Source organism: Equus quagga, chromosome 19 (assembly GCF_021613505.1).
Source record: "Equus quagga isolate Etosha38 chromosome 19, UCLA_HA_Equagga_1.0, whole genome shotgun sequence".
In the NCBI taxonomy this organism is placed as follows: Eukaryota; Metazoa; Chordata; class Mammalia; order Perissodactyla; family Equidae; genus Equus; species Equus quagga.
Genome location: NC_060285.1, coordinates 32,822,380 through 32,839,290, shown reverse-complemented (window position 1 = coordinate 32,839,290; position 16,911 = coordinate 32,822,380).

Here is a 16,911-nt window from a genome sequence, read left to right as displayed (position 1 = left end):
AGTGATTTGAAAGAAATAACTTGGAAGTCTGTAAGCGTCCGGCCTCAGAAAGGGAAGCGGGAAGAGAGCAAGGAAATCAGAGAGTTCAGATCTGATGATCAAAAGAGGGAACAGAGAGAGTAGTCTGGGTGCAGCAACAAGAAGCAAGGGAGAGTACCAATTATAAGGAATCTGTGCTGGGTATATTTTATTTGGTTTTCAGGGAAGTGGAAGTATCTTTGAACATAGAAAAATACCTCATTTTTGGAACAGGCTGCTTGTAAGGGGCCAGTCTCAGAAAAAAATTCAAAGAGATACTGGATGAGTATTAGTTATATTGTGAAGAGGCTTTTAAATATGCAAGATTAGATTACATCATCTCCGAAGTTGCTTCCTACTCCAAGCTCTCGTCTGAATCTGAATCTTTATCCACCTATCGTCCATATTTTCTTTTTCTCCCAAGTTCAATTGTTAGCAAAATTGACTATATCCTCAATCTCTTTCTTGAATATCTTTCCCACTGTCTTACACTAACTTAAACCTGGTTCTTTCCAAATGATATTTCTTCTTCTGCAGACTTTATAAGTTCGGGTCTCAAAGTGGGGTTAAGTGTCCTTTTTGTATTCGTCACTCTATTCCAGATAATTACATCTCCTTCCTCTATAAAACACCTCACCTTGCTGCTGTCATCTAAGATCGTCCTTGTCACCCCTCTTTGTTCTTTGATGATGTTAGCTCTTGGCTTACTCCTTCTCCAACACCGCTTCTGTAGTTGTAAATTCAAAGTCGAAGACCAAGCTCCTCCCTTCTTCTTCTCAATCATCTTGGTCCCCACCCTAACCTCAAAACTCACTGCTGTGGTTATACACATGACTTCGTTGTTACTAATCACTACTACTCTTGCAAACTTTCAATTTCAAACATATCTTACTGCAATTTCCTACCTTTCCAGCTCAATCCTTCTAAGACCCTAACTCCAACAATAGTTTAAAGCCAATGAGACCTCACCATTTTTCCTTATCTCTCACCCCGTACCCAACACCCATGCTTCTTTTATTATCAAGCTTAAATTTAATTGCTAGTAAGTATAAAATCACTCACTTAAATGCAACATCAACTCCTTTGTCTCTTATCATGTTTGTTCACTCTCTTAGCTAAACCAGACTATGGTTAGATCCTAATTTCCACGTACTGTGCGCCTATACGTGCACCTGCACCACTGCGCTAGCCTAGAGGAAACCCTAAACCCTCTGCACTAGCCTCACTTTAAATTCCTGAGCACCAGCTCACACTTTATTTCCCTAGTCCACTCTCTCTTTACTATACTATCTGACTAGGTTATACTATGTCCTTTTGCCACAAAATTCAGCTTGTGACTATTCTTCCTATTTCACTGAAGAAAATAAAGCAGTCAAAAGAGAAATTCCATCCACCACCTGCCCCTTCACATCTATTTTCTTCCATTTGTGCTTGAATACTCTAACTTCTCTTTCGTTGTCAGAAGGGACTGCCCTCGAAGTAAGTATAGTCTTTCCACTGTGTACTCAATCCAATCTCCTTTTTCTCTCTCAAGGACATTGCTCTAGCAATTTTCCCTTCTCTCTTTCTTTATTAAATATTCCCCATCAACATCAAAATAATACTCAGTTATGCTGCCTATCCTATAAATGCAAATTGTCTTGACATCACTTCCCCTTCTAGCTATCACCTCAAACTTCTAACTATAAGTAAAACCCCTTGAAATCGCTATTTTTGATTCTTTGAACATCTTTCTACCAATTTTATTTCAAGCACACTATCATCAAATTTTTATTGCTGCAACTCCACCAAAACTGCTCATTTTGTTGTCACTATGGATCTCCACATTGCCAAGTCCAATGGTCAATTCTCAGCATCATGTTTTTTGACCTATCAGGAAGCAGCAGGCACCACTGATCATTCTCTCCAACGTAAAATACTTCCTTTACTTGATCTCTTTCCTAATAACACAAGTCCTGGTTTCCTTTCTATTTTGCTGGCTGTTTTTTCTCAGTCTACTTTTTTGTTTTTTATATCATCTAACAAACATCTAAATAATAAGCTACCTTAAGATTAAGTCTTTCAATCATATCTCTATATTGATTCCCCCAAGTGACTTCATCCAGTTTCAAAGATTTAAATCCCATGTCAATTTTACTGTTTTTCAAAGTTGTGTCTCCAGCTTGTAACTCTCCCAATCTTCAGATTTATCCAATGGCATAATCTAGGCACACAAGATTTAACATGTCAAAAACCATGACCCTTACATCCTCACTGAAATCTGATCTTCCTGTGTCTTCACCAACACAATCAATAACTTCCAATCGCCTACTTAAAAAAACAATGAACCTTCCTTTAGTCTTGTTTTCCTCACAACACACATCTGTCATTAGCAAATCCTATTTACACCTCTTTCAAAATATATCCCAGAAATTCTTGCTTTCATCCTAGTCCCAGCTATCATCATCTCTTGCCTAGATTTTGGAAAATTCTTCTGCCTATTTCTCTGCTTCTTCCTTTCTCCTCCCACCTTTCAGTCTATTTTAAATGAGAAGCCAGAGTGATCCTAGAAAAACTTAGATCATATCACAACACTACTTTACTGAAAAGCCTTCAGTTGATAATGGAATGAAAGAGAATGTTAAATTTTCAATTTGATCTGCAAAACCATTTATGATCTGACTCCCTGCTCCCTCGCGGACCTCATCTACCACAACTCTTCTCTTTATTCATCCCCTCTTCCTCCTCCATAATTTTCAAACCTGCCAGCTACACACCCCCTTAAGGTCTTTGCCCATACTGTTCCTTTGCTCGGGATGCTCTTCCCACACACATCTACAATTCCTTCAGATCTTTATTTTAAAAAATCACATTTCAGTGAGACATTCCAGCCTACCCTAACTAGAATTTTTATCTCATCTCCTACACTTAATATCGCCCTACTCTGGCTTTTTTGTTTTTTTAAGCACTCATCATTATTTAATATAAAGCAGAGATTATACAGATTCTTGTTTATTTCTGTTTCCCTACCAGTACCTTCATGAAGGCAGGGATTTTTGCCTGCTTTGTTCACTAGTGGATCACAGAGCCTACCCACATAGCAAATGCTCAATAAATATTTGTTGAATGAATAAATGAATGAATGTCATTCGTTCCATTTTATAATCAGTTTCAAATATGAAATTTAGTTTACATTAATCAAATTCCTACAAGGAGCGTGTTATGTATTTTTCAATTACATTACTGCTTTAGAAGACAGGTTCTGTACCAATAAAATTTCAGGTTTGATTACTAATAGGACTAGTGTGAAGAATATGATACCTGTTTTTATGTATCTCAATTGTGAAACAAATTAATTTGGAGTTGAATTTCTAGCCTGCCACAAAATTAGCTGATCCTTAGAGTTCTTACCTCTAAAAATGAAGAGGTTAACATAAAGGATTGTGGAAGCTCTTTCATCACAAAATTCTATTAAATGTCTATCCACATCTAAAGCAGAGGAGAAAAGAGAAAATTAAGAAATTATGCTAGATTTTGTATAAAATAAAGGTTTCTATGTACATAGTATCAGGGAGATACTTGGTGCCTAGTAAGCATTCAATAAATATCAGTTATTGTTGTCATTGGGTAGTCACTTTCATTCCCTGTTATTTTTCCTATTTCTTTCCCTAAAATGGATAGACAAGATTTTTAATCTATGTTTCCTGTGTAAAAAGAAAATAAATCTAATGATTAAGACAAAAATCTTTTGGAAAACAATCTATAAATGGCATAAACCTAGGTACAAAGCAAACCTTTGCAAATCGTTGTCCTCTTTCCAGATTGTGATAGTACATGTTTATATTTTATCCATGGTTAAGAGTAAACTTCCAAATTCAAATACATAGTTTTTATCCAACTTTAAATTAAAAATATTTTCAGGCATGCAACTTTTTAAACATTTATTCTTTCAATAACATTCAAATTGTATAAAGCTTATATTGTTACTTATTGTTTATATAGATAGTAAGTAAAAATATATTTTCCCCTAAATTGAAAGTCTATTTTCATAATATAATCTTCTTTATGAAATTTCTAGAGCTGAAAGACTTCTCTAAGGACACTAAGAAGCGCGAATTTTTACCCCCAAATCCAAAACTGTTACTAATTCGCAATAAATATTTTTAAAATTACAAAGATATTTGGAGCAGATTGCTCATTTTCATTGTAGTAAGAGCCCTTCATTACTTCAATTCCTTTTCAAATTCTTCCAGACAATGTTGGAAACTATGTTCTCTTTTATGAGGACAATAGAGATGATTTTATTTCATATTACTATAAGAACATGTGAATATTTTTAATCTTATTATTTTCTTTTGAGAAAAGAAATACTGCTTTTGTGGTGCTTTAAAAGCTGCAAAATAATCATGATTATGAGGGTAGGATTCAAACAACCTAAGTGTCAGTGGATAAATGAATAGACAAAGAAAAAGTGTTGTATGTATACAATGGAATATTATTCAGCCTTAAAAAGGAGGAAATTCTGCCATTTCTGACAAGAAGGATGAACCTGGAAGGCATTATGCTAAGTGAAATAAACCAGAGAGAGAAGGAAAAATACCGCATGGTATCATTTGAATGTGGAATACAAAAAAAATTCGAACTCGTAGAAACAGAAAGTAGAATCCTGGTTACCAGGGACTGGGGAGTGGGGAAATGAGACATTAGACAGGGTTCAAACTTGTAGTAGAAAATTTTAAAGCAAAATTGAAGAAAAGAATTCTGTAAAAATGATTTTATAATCATTAACTCTAAAAACAATTGAAAGGCCAAATGTAAGCTTTTATTAACCAGGAAGAAAATAGATGATGCACTTATTAGAACAGTATTAAATCAAAACAAAGTAAAAAAAAAGAACTGTACATTTTGAGATTTTAATGCTTTCTACCTTAATTTCCTAGTTTATGTGCATAAGTATCTGCACAATGTATCTCCTAGCACGTTCTGTCTGTACAATGAAATGCCAATGCATTTTTTTTTTTGGTGAGGAAGATTAGCCCTGAGCTAACGTCTTTTGCCAATCTTCCTCCTTTTGCTTAAGGAGGATTGTCATTGAGCTAACTTCTGTGCCAATCTTCCTCTATTTTGTATGTGGGATGTGGCCACAGCGTGACTTGATGAGCAATGTGTAGGTCCATGCCCAGGATCCAAACCAGTGAATCCTGGGCTGCCAAAGCTTAGCATGCGAACTTAACCCTATGCCACTGGGCCAGCCCCTTAACAAATGTTTTATCAATATTTCTATATTAGGCTCCTTAGCTTTTAGAAGTTTTCAAAAAAATCCCAAATTCTTGCTGGCCTTCCATAGAGCAATTTTCCTTCAAAAAGAAATATCCATCTGGCTTTATTCTTAATTACATTAAATCAAAACAAGTAATTTTGACACATATATTTTAGACTTATTTGGATCCACACAGTTCTTGAGCAAAGATTATTGCTTCCAAAAACCATTTAAAACAAATGATATTTAAAATTATTTCATGGGAGCTGACCTCGTGGCCTAGTGGTTAAAGTTCTGTGTGCTCTGCTTCAGTGGCCCAGGTTTCTCAGGTTCAGAACCTGGGTGTGGACCTACTCCATTCATCAGCCATGCTGTGGAGGTATCCTACATACAAAGTAGAGGAAGATTGGCACAGAAGTTAGCTTAGGGCTAATCTTCCTCAAACAGAAAAAAAATAAAAGAAGAGGAGGATTGGCAATGGATGTTAGCTCAGGGTGAATCTTCCTCATACACAAAAAAATTGTTTCATAATATATCTAAACAGTTGATTTTATTTTAGGTTGTTTTAAGTTATCATCCATAAAAACTTCATGAAAATGTTGTATGATCTTCCTTTGTCTTTTGAAGTCTTTGAAGAATAAAACATATTCCTTTTCATGATAAAAATAACACATTGAGTGAATGATTTGCTCATTTTACTGCACAACAATAACTAAAGAAAACAAATAATGAATTGGTTAAAAAAACTCTCCTACAATGAGTTTTCCAAAGATGTTAACTGTCAAATTTCTCTGTCTTGTGCTTAAGTGATGTCTCAGAAATAGCAAGTTAAAAACTGGCAAAACAATGTTCTTTATTTGGTGCCATTTAAAATATCTAAAGAGTAAACAATGCTTGAACATTGTGTTTTCTAATTGGCAAGAGGCAAAATAAAACTTACTTTTAACTCAGAATACAAAATGGCCACACAGGAACAGTTCCTGAGTCCATGCACAAAAAAGTATCCCTGAAGATTTCGGAAGTGTAATATACACGAGAATGGCTTTGCCTGTGCACAATGATTCATCTTGCTTTTATTCCTACAAAACTGATCAAGGTTCTCATGTCATCTAAGGGTTCTTCCAATTCTGACATTCTACTCTTCAAAGGAATATCCCTCAGATTACTAAATATAATAGGGAACCAATCATGAACAATACAAGTGACTTCATTCTTTCAGAATTTTCAACTATAAATTTAAAGGTAAATCAGTGCAATGGCTTCCAAATTTTTTTTTATATTTCATTTTAACAAAATGATCTTTACACCTTTGAATGTTTACCTTTTCTTTTGTAAGGTTTATCTATTTATTTAGGCATACATAATTAATAACTGTAGTTAATCTATGGTTCTCTTTAGTTACTTCATGAACTTATCCTGAATTTATTCTTATCTGTGTAGTGTTGCTGGGTGTTCTTCTAGGCTTAAGCTTGTTAATAATTCGCCTATTATTTACTTCAAACTGTTCTCTCCCTTGTATGAATTTTCTGAATCCTACAAAAGTAGAATAAATACTGGTTGATTAACTAAAACCACCTGAGAAGACATTTCTCTTTGCAAGCCCTATTTGGCAGCTTGTGTTATTTGCCAATGAATTCTTCGTTTCCTCCAAGTGTCTGCCAAGGTTCAGTATTTGTAGAGCATACGTCCATAAATAATTAATGTTAGACATAGCCAAGTGACTAGATTTCACCAATGGAAAAGTGACAGGGCGCTACTTCTGAGCTAGCACCGAACAGAGTGGCAGTGTGTGCTTCTGCTTCCACTCTGTTCCTTGAAAATGCCATGTCATAATTAGCTATTGCTGCTTCAGCCAGAGTACCGGAATGAAAACACATGGACCAAAGGCCTGTGGTCCAGTTTAGCTCACAGTATTCTGGTTGAGATTAGCTGACCTGCAGACTGCTGAGGTTTAAATTTGTAATTGTTATTTTAAATCATTGAGCTGCTGAGGGGGCTTGTTTGTTATGCAGTGTGTCCTAGTAGAAAACTGACTAATACTCCCTGGCATAGAAAATGAACACTTATTCAGGGCCTTTAATACAATTTAAAGAAATGCTGTACAGAAAGATAGTAACCACTTTAGGATGTTATTAATGAAAATAGTATCATATATTAAATCTTCCATCTTGACTAGTGTTCACAGATGACGAGCTAGTCTCAAAATCAAGGCTGTGAAACTTTAAAGACACTTAAGGAACATCTCAAAGACTGAAAGGTGTAGCATTTTACCTCTAGATAGTTAACCACTTAAGGTAAGAGCTCAGTTCTACCAAAGATATACATGTTCCATTTAGGTGTCATTCTCAGATCACTCTCTGGCTTCCATTCAGATAACATGAGTACTATAGAGTTAATACAAGTATTTCTTCACAAAGAAATAGAGAAGTAGCCATATTGTGTAACATTTTCAATTTTAACATTGGAGATGTGTTATATACAAAGAAAATATATTATTCAATTATATATTGCCTAAAACGTAACACATATTTCAGTGATTTAACAATTTATGGTGTGTATGCACTCTATGTTTGAAGAGTTAATATGTCTCAGGAGAAGATGAGCTTTCCCTTTGAAGAGATTATTTTACATTTCATGTAAATAGTTGGGAAGTTGGCACAAAATAAGACATTTCAGCTTTCACATTAGATTTTTGGCTATGATTGATTTCTGGGTCCCTTAAGTTCCTGCTTTTCTAATTACGCCTATAGTTTAAAACTAAGGTTCAGAGAGATGGAAACACAGAGAAAATAACCAATACATTTCCTTAATTTTATAGATTGTTAAATGAAGCCCAGATTTTCCCAAGCTCATAAAGTTTATTAGCTCTCCAAATCAATTATCCATCCCAGATATCTCCTTTCATTTTCACCCTTATAGGAATTTTAGTCAGACGTCTGACTTCTGGACTACTCGTCAGACGTCTGACATTTGACAGACCTAAAACTGAATTCGCCTTTACTTTCCCTAGCAAAGTGTGGTCCTCTTATTTTTCATGCTATTAAGTAGTTGTTAAGTATTAAGTAGCATGAACATTGGTATCAGCAAGGATCACAACGGGAAAAGATCACACACTCAAGTGTAGTAATTTAGGAGACTTTAATGCAGGGACAGTTAATAGATATGAGGGCAGGTTCAAAGAAATCCAACAAGCCGTGTTGACGCACCCTGAGTTCAGCAACAACAGGGAGTCACCAACATCACTTGACCTAAAGAGGCGGGGTTAGGGAGAACTTATGAAACACCGAGAGGGAGCTGGTCTGTAGCTACAACTACAAGAGAGTATAGCTCATCAGGAACTGTGGACTTCGGTGGAGGAATTCAGCAAAGGGCAACCCATGCCTAGGCAGGGAGACAACTGCAGAACTAAACACCTCAATTTCACTCTCCCTCTGCCATAACCTTTCCATGGTGGCTTCCATTAACCAGACTCAACAGGAAGCTATGGGAAAAGAAAAAACCATTGATGAAGTTAGTAAAGGTTGATCTTCTGCTGCCAGAACAGGGTGATGAACAATAAGAAGTAGACCTGGAGGGATAAACAAAGTTTATCTAACACACTCATCCAGTGTTTCAACACAGAAACAAGAGAATCTTTCTAACTTTTTCCCTCTCGTTCACCCTATTCAGATTCAAGAGACATTTTGGCTCATCTAAAACCCAAATGGAATTCTGTCCCTCCATGGAGTGATGTAATGGACTGAGGCAACCACTGGTGGTGAATAACCCACCAGCTCTCAGCATTTCTTAAAATGGGGTAAAAAAATAAGAAGTGATTTAGCTATCCCATCATTTATTTTTGACTATTTTGAGTTAGCTTTATTATGAAACCCAGGACATTTTGAGCATACCAACCAGAGTTATTAATCTGTAAGTATGGATGATAGTGTGTCTTTGTAGGAACCCTCTGAGATTCTATGTGTGAAAACTCTCCTCCACACATGTCTAAGAACACTAAGAACTACAAACAAAGCAGCTATGTCAGGGCAACACATCTGACGCCCCTCCACTGGGATATGTACGATTTCATGACAGTGACTTGAATTCTTCATTTAAAAAAAAGAAAGATTTAAAACTTAATCAGCCTTATGTTGATAAGGTTTGGGGAAGGGAATGAAGTGACTCGTAGAAGAGTGATGCAAGCCCACTCTGCGTGCATCAGCCTGCACTTTGTTTAAGAACTCCTGGGTGGTGAAGAAAGTGTACCTGCAGGTAATTACTGAGCTGAAGAAATAGTAAGGCTGTTCACCCAACCTTCTCTTCCCTAGAGGGTAGTTAGAGCTACACCCTATGGGGCAGAGAGGAAAGGGCGTACCACCTGTTACACCTGTGTAAAATAAAAATGTTCTTTAAAAGGCCCTTCACCACCTACTGAAGACGTCCCATCTTTTAAAATGGCACAGAAGGTCTGGAATAACTAAACTGTACAAAGAAAGGCATGCATATTCAGATTCAAAATAGTCATGTAAATGAAGCAGTTTGCATCTGGAGAATAAAATTTCTATTTCGGTGTAATCAAAGTATTTTGAAGAACTAAAGAGATATTCGGTATAAATGAAGTACCAATTTCAGAGGATATTCACATACTCCTATGAATATAATTTATGCTTTGCATTTCTCATTCTGATTTTGGAGTCCAAACTTCACAATACAGTAGGCATGGGTTCTTACAGTGTGGATAAGTATCAAAAGAGGTATGAACAACAAAATAATACAATTATCCTTGGAAATACAAAATAATACAATTATCCTTGGAAATACGGGGAAAAAATAGGTGAATTCCAGAGATATCTACCTATAAGACTAAACTTTGAGCAGCGTTTGTTTCACTCCAGTGCTTAACTAAGTCTGCACTACATATTTTTTGAATAATGATGAATGAATGGATGGATGGATGCTGGCATGCATGGATAAATTAATGAATGAATTAATAAATATGGCTCGATGTAAGCATCTTCTTTTTCACAAAACTACTAAAATATAAACCGAGATCCGCCGTCTCTGATAATGTGTCAGAATCAAGCTATACCGCGACTGAGTATCCCTATGTGATTCTAGAGATTTTCTGTCACTTTCAGAAACAGAAATCCAACTTTAGGAAGTTCAAGTAATCAAAGATTTGAGATATCTTTAAAAATATTTTTTTCAATGAGGCAGAATTGTAGAGCTGTCTATTCCTGAGAAAGAGGTGTCACTGTTCTCTGGAGTGGCTAAGCTCCATCCTCCTGTAGGGATTATTATTGGGGTTTGTTCTTCTAGCTCACTTCACTCCTTCTCATTTACTCTGTTCAAGGAAGCAAACATCCACATTTTTCAGTGGAAAGAGTCAAAGCACTGACATTCTCTCAGTGCTGGCCAACTTTCTCTTGCTTTCTTAGACTTGCCTATTCCAAGGTAGCGCATGCACTTGTGGTGTCAGCGTCTACTTGCATACCCTCTAACTCACTTTCCACAAGGCAACTAGAGAAAGCTTTTTAAAGCATAAAACTTACCATGTTCTTTGTTTAAAACCCTTTAGGGGCTCAGAACAGTGCCTCGGAAGAGAGCCCAACTGTCTCCAGTATATCCTACAAGGCTGTTGATGATCTGGTGTCTGTGTTTCTCAGGAGACCGCAATCATTTTAGGGTGAGAAAATTACCTACCATACTGGACTGCCCCTGCAATGAATCTTGTCCCACACCCACTAACTCTTGGTAATGCTGCTCCAGTCATTCCGACATACAAAAACATCTCCAGAGATTTCCAAATGTCCATGAGAATGCTGGGGAACTTCTTCAGTTTAGACTGTTTCTCATGGCAATACTAAACCTCAATCACCAGTGGATTATTCATAGTTCACTTAGTAAGCAGCCTCTTACCTCAGATACCTCTACACGCTCCCCACTCTTCTGGAAAGTCCTTCATCTCCATGAACCTGACTGATGACGGAAGGAGCAACAAATACAACTTTAGATATCTTCTTCTCTATGCCCCCACCAAAATACGAATTACATCTCCTTATGGACATCTTATACTTTCCCTGGACATGATACTGGATAAAAATGTCACATGACTTAATTACTTGTTTGTCTCACCTGGTACATTCAAACCTACTTGAAAGCAAAAATATTAACCTATTCAGAACTGGGCCCTCCGTTCCCAACCTATGATGTACTTACCAGGTACTGGCACATTCTAGGTACTTAAACATACATGAATTGATGAGGGTGGCACTAAACGTAAAACTAGATGACCTGATTTTAAACTTGTACCTAGTACCGTTTGTGTGATCATGGTCAAGCTGCTAATAATTTACAGCATCCTCTGATGCTCACTATCCCACAAAACTTCAGTTAGGATATGTGAAATCTCTTTAAATACTGATTTACAACTGTAATCATTTTAAATTCAAACTATAATTTTCTAAATGTTAGTAGAAATGCTGTTGAGCCATAAGTTTCATTTTCCTAAATGGCTTAAATACTTTCTGGACTGTAAGAGCTTGTTAGAGAGTTTGAATAGCTGTCCAAGTAGGCATATATTTAAAAACAATTAGTCAATTCAACTATTTAATCAGCCTGTACTTGTGAGAAGATTGTTTTAATTCAAATCAAAGTGGCCACTCATGATGCTCACATGTACCAATTTTGCAATTATTTTTCCTTAAAACGAAATTTTTTCCCAGTGCTCTAACATTTTTGTTTTAAGATAGGACAAAATATGGCTAAACTATGAGAAACAATAGCTGTGGACAGCTGTGTGTTAATGAACATTTTAGGGCAGTACATTTTTTCTTCTCTCTCTCAGAGCAAATTTTGCTACAATCTTCTCTTAATTAACGTAATTGATAACAGTTATACAGATATCTGGCATTTTAATCATGCAGATACGTCTTTTGCTGTCTAAACTGAAATTAAAAACGACCAACGGTCTTTTACTTTCAGTGGTAGCTGGAAAGGAAATTAAAATAGAGCTGGTAATAAATGGCTGATATGTTCAATTTGAAAGATTACACACCTAGGTCACACACATGGGGAAGGGACAGCACAAAATACAGCGACAAATGCAGAAGAAAAACTTCTATCCACACAATTAATTAGGAATTATGGAGTCTTTAATAAGCTCTGTAACACATGTTACCCATCATAATTAAGGCCAAGATTTTTAATTTGATTAGCATCAATTCTTGTGTAGATTTAAGAACAAAAAGGGCACAAACTCTGTATTACTCATTGCTATTTCATTTATCAAATTAACAATGAATATTTGGTTAAGAGGATCTATCTATATACAAAATTCCTTTGAACATTCATTCTGTAGCTCACAAGAGAGTGCTAAACTTTGATACACTAATATGCTAAACGGTAATACTAAATGAATATCAGCACACTCATCTAGACATTGTCATCAGCTCACTTTCAGATAATATAGGCAGTTAGAAATATTACAAACAGTTCTAATTATAAAATTACCTTAGACACGGGCTATGGCCTCTAGATAATATCAGGAGTTTATCATTATAGAAACTATAAGGATGACAATGAGCCAGGAATCTAACATTTTATTTCCAGGTTTATATTCCTCAATGAAAGCTGAATCACTGGGGATTTTGGTTCAAGTTCCTAACATGCCCACTTCTTCAAGGACAGTTGGCTTTAACATTTGGGAATCATATGAGCGAAGACACTAGATGACGCTATGACTGAATGAGTAGTGTATAGGACTTCATATACCGAAGGAGTAATGTATACAAAGAAGACAGAGGAATCCTGAGAACAGAATGGGAGGGAATATCTATTTTTGAAAGTCGGATTTAGGGAAGGAATAATCGGGGTCAGAAATGTATTGTATAATTTCATGTAAACTACAGAAGAATATCAAAGGGAATGGTAATCAACCATTGAATGTCTACAGAAACTTCAGGGGGTGTAAGATGTGAACTTTAATGTGTTACTAGAATCAGAATATTTTTCCTTACGCTATAAAGCCATACCTTACAAAATGATCAAGTGGAGAAAATTAAAATTTTTGAGAATATCAGTAGAAAATTCAGCCTGAAATAACTATTGAAAGCAAGCTATCAATTATTCACATTAGTTAATTAATAATTAAAAGGGTTGAGTATCTAATTGTGAATTTTAAGTTGAAGGAAATATATTTTCCTTCAAGTTTTTCTTCTTCGGTTACATCCAAATTTCTTCAAAAAGTAACTGACACTTACTGCTTTCTTTTCCTTCTACTCACTATTTCTTGTACCCATCTAATGGCTTACACGTCATAAACCTGCCTCAACTCTCCTTTCTCCATTTAGATGATCTAGTAATCAAAACAAACATATTCAGCTGCAAACAAACATATTCTGAATAATGTTACGAACAATCAGATATCCTCGAATGGCAGCTTCTCAAAATTCAGATACTTCTCTCCTTATCTTCCCTTCTTCTAAGTAATAGACTTGCCTTTTTCATATTGTATTCAATTTTTAATCTTATATAGTAATACCCCAAGACTATGTGCAACTTCTTGAGTGCTTTAATAGTCTTTTGTCATGTTAATTTTATTTTTTTATGTATTAGTTTGCATAAATATATAGAAACTTTCACTTTGGTAAGATTTCTAATGTGAATCCTACATCTTCATGCAATTATTTTATACAGAAATAGCAGCTGTCATTGAATGCAAAATACTAGCTTTTGCGCTGATGTGGTTTTTCCTTTATACAGACAAACCATTACCTTCAAAGGATCATGAAAATGATAAGAAAGAATGAAGAAAAAAATGGTGTAATGTATCAGGTTTCAAAAATGTTTCCTTACTTTTAAAAAGTGGCAGCCTTAAATCTTTTTAAACCAACTAAACAATACAAAACAAACATGGCTTCTACATCAGACATCTTGGTGAAGTAGGCTGGGGAAACACTGTATTGCATGTCAAAGAATGTCAGGTCACTTTTGGAAATTACATAGTAAGAAACTCAAAAGTCACCACTCTCCCTGGATAAAATCTAAAGACATCTATCCGCTTGAGGGAAGATTTTTCTTTCAGTAATTAGAGTCCCATTTAGCTGGAGCAGAGATTCAAATTGAAGTCAGTACCATTGTATCACATATAAGTTAAAAGCCACTGAGAATATATATTTACCTGGATTGAAAAGTGATGATCAAGGTTTATTCAGTTCAATTAGAGGAATGACTTCAGTCACCTTAAACCCCACAGAGTACCTAGCATACAGTTTGAGCATAGTAGGAATCAACACTTTTGTTGGACTGTTGATTTTATCTCCCTAGTTCCCATGTGAGTAAATTGAGATGAAGTGTACATGGCCAAAATTTGACAAATAGGAAGTAGCCTCTTGAGAAGAGGCTATTGAGAGATAGGAAGAATAATTTGGTTTAAGTAGGGTTCTCGTAACTCGATACAAATGCCGTCAATCCTTATACAAGAGCTAAAGTAAACCCTCATAGGAGGGTTTACATGTTTCGCAAAAGGATAATAGCTCAGCTGAAAAAGCTGTGACTACTAAGCACTTTTATCATAGAGGTCCCAATCGCAAGGGGGCTGCTTCAGCCTGAGGACATGTTTTCGTTTCTACTGTACAGTGCTTTAAAAGTGAACCTGAATGTCATTAGGCAGGAGCTATGCTCTCAACCCGCTATTCCCAAGTGTTTTCTTTTTGAGGAAGATTAGCCCTCAGCTAACACCTGTGCCCATCTTCCTCTACTTTATACATGGGACAACAGCCACAGCATGGCTTGATAAGCAGTGCGTAGGTCCACGCCTGGGATCCGAACCTGCAAACCCCAGGGCGCTGAAGCAGAGGGCACAAACAAAATAGCTGTGCCACGGTGCTGGCCCCCACAACTGTTTTAAACTAGATCTAACTTAATTTTTACATTTTTGGATGGCTCCCAAAGGCATATGAATATGAAAAGCTTGAGAATTGGAGGACTATTGTGGAAATTTGGTTATTGTAATATTCCAGTTCCAACACATTAAACCAATCCAAAAAAAACACAAAACCTACAAGCACATGGTGATAGTAATTTTCTTCAAATCTATTCTTTTTCTGAATTTGTTGTGACTATCAACTTAGGAGAACACACCCATATTTTTAAGAAATATTAACCAGTTAAGTGTTCAGAGATTATTGTGAGACAAATCCAATTCCCCATCTTTATGAAAAAGTAAACTTAACTTCCTACTTCTCTTCATATACAAAATTGACTCAAAATGTATCAGAGTCAAATATAAAATCTAAAACAATAAAACTTCTAGAAGAAAACATAGGAGAAAATGTGTAGGACTTTGGTTTGGCAAAGATTTATTAGATACAATACTAAAAGCATGTTCCATAAAGAATAAATTGATAAACTAGACTTCCTCAGTGCTAAAATTTCTACCATGTGAAAGATACCGTTAAGAGAAGGAAAAGTTAGAGAATGGGAGACACTATTTGTAAAGCTTATATCCGATAAAGGGCTTGCATATAAAATATAGAAAGAATTCTCAAAATACAATGATGAAGAAGCAAACAACCTAATTTAAAAAGTGGGCAAAAGTATTGAACAGATATTCCACAAAAAATATACTTAGCAAATAAGCATATGAAAAGATGCCTTGATATCATTAGTCATTAAAAAATGCAAAATAGACTACAGTGAAATACCACTATACACTTATTAGAATGTCTAAGATTTATAAAGATTGACCATACCAAATTGCCATAGACTGAATGTTTGTGTCCCCCCAAATTCATATGCTGAAATACTAACCTCCAGTGTGATGGTATTTGAAGGTGGTGTCTGTGGAAGGTGATTAGGTCATGGGAGCAGAGCCCTCATGAATGGGATTAGTGCCCTTGAGACCCCAGAGAACTCTCTCACTCTTTCTACAATGTGAGGACACAATGAGAAGACAGCCATCTATGAACCAGAAAGTGGACCCTCACCAACACTAAATCTACTGGTATCTTCATCTTGGACTTTCTAGCTTCCAGAACCGTGAGAAATAAATTTCACTTGTTTATCAGCCACCCAGTCTGTGATACATATTAGAGTAGCCCAAATGGATTAAGATACAAGTGTTGGTGAGAATGTGGAACAACTGGAGTTCTCATATATTGTTGGTACAGATGCAGTAGCACAACAAATTTGGAAAACAATTTGACATTTCTTAACAAGTTAAATATGAGCTGTCTCAGTGGCATGGTGGTGAAGTTCCCACCCTCTGCTTCAGCAGCCCAGGGTTCACGGGTTTTGATCCTGGACATGAACCTACACACCGCTCATCAAGCCATGCTGTGGCAATGTCCCACATACAAAAAGTAGAGGAAGACTGGCACAGATGTTAGCTCAGGGTCAATATCTTTCTCACCAAAAAAAAAAAAAAGTTAAATATATACTTATTCTATTATCCAGCTATTCTACTCATAAACATTTACTCAAGAGAAATGAAAGCAAATTTATATACAAAGACTTGAATATAAATGTTCATAGCAGCTCTATTTGTAATAGCCTCAAACAGGTAACAACCAAAATGACTATCAACAGGTGAATGGATAAAAAAACCGTGTTATTTCCTTGCAATGGAATTTGACTCAGCAATAAAAGGGAATAGATTCTTGTTACATGCAACA